The following is an 8,038-nucleotide window of genomic DNA, read 5'->3' as shown; positions in this document are numbered from 1 at the left end:
CCACTACGGCGTCTCTTATAGCCTTAGTCGCTTTGGGACGTTAAACCCCATAAAAACCAAACCTAAAACCAAACAGGAGCGCTTTCAGTCTTTCTTTTCATACGTGTGTGCCTTGCTCTGTACATACGCCATGCATAACCAACTAGCATGTTAACTCACTCTTGTAAAATTCATGCAGGTGTCCATGTTAGTAAGACGGTATCCTGGACTGCTTGGGTTACGAGTAAAGAATGTTGATGTAAGCGCATCTTCGGCAGACGTGACTAAAAAACAAGAGGACTGCCGGCAACAGGATTTCAGAAGTCATATCCGATGCAGCTATCCATTTATTGGTAGTTGTAGCTTTAAAAAAAATATCCGAAAAGATAACAAAATACTCCACGCCTTCAATCCGCTCCTACCGTGCAATTTAAAATTGTTCTTATCATCTACGCGAGCCGCCGCGGTGCCTCAGTGGTAATGCTGCTCGGCTGCTGACAGGGAAAGACGCGGGTTCGATCTCGGCCGTGGAGATCGAATTTCGACGGAGGCGAAATTCTAGAGGCCCGTATACTGTGCGATGTCAGTGCATGTTCAAAAATCCCACGTGGTCAAATTTTATGTAGCCCTTCAAAACGGCGTCTCTCATAGCCTGAGTCACTTTTGGACGTTAATCCCCATAACACTAACCAAAACCAACCTAACATCCATGCATTTGTTTATTTATTTATTTACAAATACTGCTAATCCCAATTGGGATTGTGGCAGGAGGGCTTAGTAAGGTTAACAAAACGCGGTCAAGCATAATCGGAACATTCAACTGGTCAGCTTGTTAAGAAAAACAACAAACGGTAAAACGAAAATATAACCGAGCTGTGACGAAAACAATCAAATAACACATAAAATAAGCATTATACAAAGAATAACAAAATGTTGAAATATTGCTAGTTGTTATAATACGCAGACAATAAGTAAACAGTAAATATTATAAGCGTGCACTGCAAAGGCATTAATAGTATAGGTGTTTAGTTTATGTAACGCTGCATAGTTTCACAAAAAAAAGCTTGCACATAAAGAAAAACAAATAACCATGGGTATAATAATAACAGAACGCAAGCAACCAGGAATGAATAACTAATAACATGACATACTCTCAACTGCAGTATTAAAATTTGTCAATGATGAACAGTTAGTAATGGATGGATCAAGGCTGTTCCATTCTCGAATTGCTAGTGGAAAAAAGGAATTTTTAAAGCAGTTAGTATGGAAATGATACTCACTTAATATATGGGAATGTTTATGACGCGTTGATCTTGCTTCGGAAAGGGAAATATATTTAGTGGTGTCGAGTTTTAGATGTCGATTTATTAGTTGAAACATGAGTTTTAGTCGTGCAACTTTTGCACGGGTCTGCAATGATTTTATTCCTTCAGTTTTCATTAATTCAATAGGCGAATCGGTTGTTTTGTATTTGTTAAATATAAATCTGACTGCTTTTCTTTGAACGGCTTCAAGTCTGGTTATATCTTGATTAGTATAAGGAAACCAAACGACGTTAGCATATTCGAGAACAGATCTAACCAAAACACTGTAGGCTAAAAGCTTAGTTTGAAAAGGTGCTAATGTGAGGCGTCGTCTAAAAAAAAAGAGTCGTTTCAAAGCTGTTGAGGTGATTTTGTCCACGTGAGCGTTCCATCTGAGGTCATGGGTTATTAGTACGCCAAGATACTTATGATTAGTCACTACAGTAAGTAGTGTGCCATTTATAGTATACCGAAAGTCGGATTTATGTTTCTTTCTAGAAACTGTCATAACAGCAGATTTAGTAGCGTTGAGTGTCATCTGCCAGTCAGTGCACCATTTTGCTATAGAATGTAATGCGTTGTTAAGAGCTTCATCATCCTCTATTGTATTAATTTCGCGGTAAATTACACAGTCATCGGCGAACAGTCGTATATTAACGTCAAGATTAGTCGTCAGATCATTTATAAAATTCAAGAAAAGAACAGGTGCCAAGACACAATCCTGAGGTACACCAGACACAACATTTACTACGTGGGAGGCTTGATGATTAATTTCTACAAATTGTGTTCTGCCTGATAAGTAGTTGCTAATCCAATTAACTATAGAGCCATGACCTAGAGTTGATTCTAGTTTATTAATTAGTTTAATGTGTGTAACCCGATCAAATGCCTTTGAAAAATCTAGTAGTATTAGATCGGTTTGCTTTTGTCTGTCTATGCTGTGGGATAAGTTGTGGACTAATTCTAATAACTGTGTTACTGTCGAAAGGCCTTGGCGGAAGCCATGCTGAAATGGGGAGAGTATGGTTTCATTTTCAAGGAAGACGGTTATGTGTTTTAGTATGATGTGTTCGAGTACTTTAGACACTGAACAGGTGATAGAGATGGGTCTGTAATTAGAAACATCTGTCCTGTTTCCTGATTTGTGTATCGGAATAATTTTGGCTATTTTTCATTCCTTTGGAAGGGTACATTTGCGAGGGATTTATTGAAAAGTAAGCACAAATACTTAGCCATCCATTCGGCGTATCTTTTTAGAAAGGAATTTGGGATGTTGTCTGGTCCTGGTCCCTTTTTTGTGTCTAGATCTAACAACAGGTTAAGTACCCCAGTCTCAGTTACAGTTAGTGATTCAATGTGTTTCGTTGTTCGTGGGGTCTGATGAGGGACTATACCATTATCGTTAGAAAAAACTGACGCGAAGTAATCATTCAGTTCGTTGGCTATCTCAAAGCTTTCTTCTTTTGAGGGTGGGTTTTCAGGTTGTCTTTTAGGATTAAGGTAGCTCCAAAAATTTGACGGGGACGTTCTTATAAAGTTATTGAGGGTGTTATTAAAATAATGTAATTTAGAAGCCTTTATTCGATGTTTCATGCTTTGTATTGCAAGGTTAATATTGGTCCTTGTTTTAGTGCTGGGGTTCACCTTGAGGGCTTTTTTACGGCGATTAACTTTGCGCTTAGCGTGTATAACTTCGCGGGTGATCCAGGGGTTACGTCTTTTTATTTGCTTCCTTCTACGTGGGACGAACTTATGAATACAATATGAGACAGTCGTTTTAAAGCTGTGCCATAAGGATTCAATGTCAGAAGAAGCATCGCTTGCAAGTTCTTTGTATGTGTCGAACTCGAAGAAAAGATGATCTAGAATACTATTATCGTCAGCTTTAGTGAAATCATGAACAAAAGTTTGCGGTCGTGGCGAAGAAAACGTGCTACTGATAGGGACACTGCATAAGATTAGTTTGTGATCGGAGATTCCGTCTAGTATTTCAGTTTTAGTTTTATGAAGTGGAAAGTGGTGACTTAGAAATACTAGATCAAGCGTGTTACTCGAAGATCCTTGTAGACGTGTTGGTTGATTTACAATCTGAATGAGATTAAACTGTAGCATAATATCTAAACGATAGTCTGAAGAAGCGGAATGATGTTGCACTGTGAGCCAGTCAATATCCGGGAGGTTAAAGTCGCCAAGCAAGATTAGTCTGGTACCAAGAAGATGACATTGCATATAGCGATGTAATGCAAGCATGAAGTCATGATCACTTGATGGGCTGCGATAAACGCAACCCACCACTATCGAGCAGGAACCAAATGTCAGTTTGGAAAGGATTGCCTCTACGCCTTCGATATCGGGAAGTACAGTGACTTGTATTTTTTTGTTAAAAAAAAAATGGCTACGCCGCCACCACGAGTTTTTCTATCCTTGCGAATTACCGCGTAATTTGGGGGCGTAACCTCGGTGTCCATGATATCGGACGTGAGCCAGGTTTCAGTCACGGCCATAAAGTCGGGTTTTATGCCAACAAGTAAGCTTTCCAAAGAATCAAGTTTGTTTAGAATGCTGCGAGCATTTATGTTAGCAAAAGTTATTTCTGTTTCTGCTGGTGACGGCGTGGGCGTAATGTTTTTGCATCGCTTTGACTGTTTTTTGGGGGACTAGTAGGACTGACTTTGGTTTCCATTGGCATTACACTGTTCAGCTCATCATCCCAGTAAAAACTCACCGTTAATACGCAACTTATGAAAGACAAGAACAACTTTGTCTCCGTTGTCTTTGTGCTCCTTCGCAGTCTCCCATAATTTCTTTCGTATGCTACGTACACGGGCCGAGTAATCCTCACTGACTGAGTACTCCGATCTCTTCAGCTTTGTACAGTTCTTTAGTATTTTAGATTTGTCCCGTGAGTACACCAGTTTAAGGATAACAGGTCTGGCTTTTTTCGTATTCGTAGGCCGGCCCAGTCTATTAATTCTTTCAATGGTAACGGGCTCTATTTTTAAGATGTTCTGAACAATTCTTCCATTGACTGTTTTTTCCAGTGTGTCGCTGTCCTCACTTTCATCCTCAGAAATTCCATATATTATTAGGTTAGACCTTCGTGAGCGATTCTCCTGATCGTCTATTCTCATTTCAAGTGTCATCACTGTTTTCTTTAGGCTGTCAATCTCGTGCAGACACGTTGATATTTTACTGTCAAGTACGGCCAAGTTTTCTAATTTTGTATCGATGGAGACAAGCCTTTCTTCCTTTATTTCTTTTAGGTCATCTGCTATACTCTGTAGCTGTTTCATTAGCTGCGCAATATCAGGTCCGGGGTTGGTCTCAATATCACCGGCGAGCAGTAGAAGCTCCATGGCATACAGTAAATCACAGAACACTGGACAGAGCAGCCCTGGACACGGCAGCACTACAAGGTAAGGGTCCCTTGACCGATAGCTCTTGCCGTAGCATTTGCTCACCTGTACGAAAAAGACCAGCGGGTTGGTGAACCGCATGCCTGAAGTGCCGCCGTGCCCAAGAAGCCGTCCGGAGTCATCTGTTGCCTTTATGTAGGGTCGTGGCCAATGCACCGCCAGGGAGGCGCTGTCTTCGTCACTGTTCGTCATCGAACCTAGTGTCATCCGGTAGCGTCGGTCGATGCTGATGTCCGCGAGATGAAGCGTATCAGCCTCGTGTCGACCGTGATCGCACACAAGCTGCGTCCTTTCGGGCCTTGACCATCGCGGTTGATCGTGTCGAGCCACTGGCGTCGACAGCACCGTGACGATCACCTGTACGCGTGAATATATCTTATCCACCCACCTAACGTTGTGCGACATTACGGCTTCACTATTGGTTTTATTGGCATTATTACGCGTGAATATATCTCTACCAGAGAAGTAGTTTCATTTTTACCACTCAAAGAAAATATGGCAGAGCTAGTGGCCGATCCGTTTATTAGGGATGCGTTTGGTGTCATTCATTTGGTTTCGCATCAAACAATGCCGCTCTGAAAGTATCGTAGGCTTATACAGGTGCGGTGTGAAGTCAGTATGTAAGCGCAGTATCAGTCGTTTGTTCTGACACAAATATTTTGGCTCTCAAATCTTTGAAATTTCACTGAAGAGTGACAAGCAGAATACTTACACTGAAAATGCTACCTAATCAATTATATTCTATTTTTTAAGACTTTGATTTGCGTCTTTTGCGAAACGTTTTGAGAGCGAAATGCGCACATTTAAGCCGACTCGGGTGCACATCACAATACTTTGCTTACAACAGGCTAAAGACGATACGAAGCATTTTCATGCTTCTAAAATGCCGCATCATTTATGCTCCATCTTGAACACTACTTTCAAGGCGGCCGTTTCCTATACCAGGAAGGCTACGCATGCGCCCTTCATATCATTTACTGAGCAACAAAACTGGCATCACTCTGATTCTGCGGAAGGAAGCGATACACTCGCGGTTAGCCTACCAGTATTCTGCCAGCTCCGGGCCCGTTATGCGACATCACCAAGCAGGTCAGATAGCTCCAAGGAAACCACAAAAGCACTCCCGCGTGCGAATATAGAACTTGACGAAGAAACGTGCTCCCTTCTGTGTTTGCCGAAAGAGATGATTGTCCACATCTTAAGTTTCCTTGGTCCCGAAGACTTGATGGCTGTCGAAAGAACTTCGCGCGAAATGTCAGCGCTGACTCGGGTCTCGTACGTGCTGCGAGCCACGAAGTTTCTCCCGGGATACTCGGCAGGCTCATTCCGAGACTACCTCGACGAGAGTCGGGCGATGGCAATATCTGAACTCGACTCGAATGACTTCCTGGCCTCCGGATCAAGAACAGTGGAGAGGTGCGTCCACAGCTGCGTTAACCTGACCACACTGCGCTGCGTGAACACCCGCCTGCTGCCAACAGCCATGATTCGCCTCCTTCGAGACAGGCTTCATTGTCTGCAGCTCCTCGAATGGTCAATCCTAGCAAGCGCAAGCCACGGAAAAGATTTGCGCAGCTTTTCATGGAAGCTGCCCGACAGTGGCCCCACGGCCGTGATCCCTAAAACCTTGCGCGACATGTACGTTGAGGTGATACCAACCCTGCACAACATCATTTTCTTGCGCATCGTTCTTGAGCATGGCTCCAGCCTTCGCAACTTGCACTTCCACGAGCGGAAGCTTGACACTGGTGTTGAAACAGCCGTGCACAGAGTTCTCGAGAGCTTCCATGACGGCACGGCTGGAAAGTTTCAAACGTTCACATTCACTGACGACAGCCCCCCTGCACCATACGAAGCGGTAAGAACGACCCATGCCTCCAAAACCCTTCTCGACGTGTTTAGGGCAAGCCTGAAGATGTCTTCGAGCGTGATTGTGAGGCAGAAGCCAAGCTCAACAACGAACTGCGTGGTCTTGGACGTCAGGACGGCACATCAAGTGCCGGAAAACTTTTCGAACCTCTTCATCGCCGTCAACGATGACGCCTTTGCCACTCTGGAAGCAGCGGCTCATTGCCATTGGCACTGCACCGTTCGGGCGTTGAAGTTGGAGGCGTCTCCTTCGAAGTCCGTGGGGCCCACAGGTTTCGCCTCTGCCAGGGATGCTACATCCTTCCTGAACTTCTTCACAGGATGCCACAACCTTAGAGAGCTCAATCTTGCGTCATTCCATTTTGGAGTGAACTTCGATTGTTGCTCTGTTCTGGCCGATGCAGGACTCATCGGTCTGCGCGGATTGGCTCTCCCCCCGTGCGCGCTTTATTCGCGCGGGTCCCTCGAACAGCTGGCTAGGGCGCGCTTCAGGCTGAACGAGCTAGACGTGCGCATGGCTCCGAGCGTGCGGCGATTAACTTGCACCGTTTGCAAAACTCCTACAACATGCACACAACAAACGTTCGAGTCGATGCAGCTGCTGTGTCCCCTGGGGCGGCTCACCTTGTGTGACCTGCCGCACGTACATGACATACGCTTCCTCGAGGACTGCGTGGTCTGTGAGCTCAGGCTGCGCAACCTTGGTCTCGGGGGCTTTGGAGGTAAAGAAACCGCAGCGGTCCTGGCAAAGGTAAGCAGCAGCAGACACATTCTTAGACTGAGCCGGCAGAGTTTGTGTGATGGCACTAGCCTGGTAAATTATGGAATGGCTTTTATTTTACAGTTTCTTTGCATTCGTGGTGCTGCGTCCAGAAAGATCAATTTTTGACCATATTCTAGCAGATAAAGCTTGAGGATTGAATGTGCTGAGAATATTGAACACATGAAAGGGCCTAGCTGTACTTGATGCAGTTTGAAATGTTTTGAACATATCTAACAGGCGATGTTTATACTACACGCGTTTTGCATAAATTCTGAAATAGCCTGTTTCCGGTGCATGAAGTCCTGTTATGAAGCAAAGAAAGGAAAAAAAATGCTGGCTGTTTAGCACGGACAGCCATGAAATATAGTGCGAAAACAGGTTTTTACAAGGGGACACCCACAACACGCCGCTGAGAGCGCGATTGAAGGCGCGTTTTCTTTGCTTTTGCAATTGCGCACATCAGGAAGTTGACGAAGATGACGACGAGCAATGCTGAGCGCGAGAGTGAGGTGCAGTTCAGCACGATGCATGATTGGCTGCGGTGATAGCAGTGACCAGCGAAGTTGATAGGTCCTTGCCGCCGACGGTGCGAAATCCTGTCTCGAGAGCGTTTGTTATCTATCCGAGTTGGGCAAAGTCATCCTCATTCAGTTTCGTTTCTTTCCCGCCATTTTCCAGGACCACGTGACAAACTTCACAGGCTTAAC

The 8,038-nt window shown here is 44.4% G+C and overlaps 1 pseudogene; it reads left to right on the top strand.

The window, feature by feature from the left end:
- Positions 1-5,951: 5,951 nt before the first annotated feature.
- LOC149344241 (uncharacterized) overlaps positions 5,952-8,038 on the top strand; it is a 36,319-nt pseudogene continuing 34,232 nt past the window's right edge.

The sequence above is a fragment of the Amblyomma mixtum genome, chromosome 5, assembly GCF_055824585.1.
Source record: "Amblyomma mixtum isolate Tamu chromosome 5, ASM5582458v1, whole genome shotgun sequence".
NCBI lineage: Eukaryota > Metazoa > Arthropoda > Arachnida > Ixodida > Ixodidae > Amblyomma > Amblyomma mixtum.
This window is presented reverse-complemented; position numbering and strand designations above follow the sequence as displayed.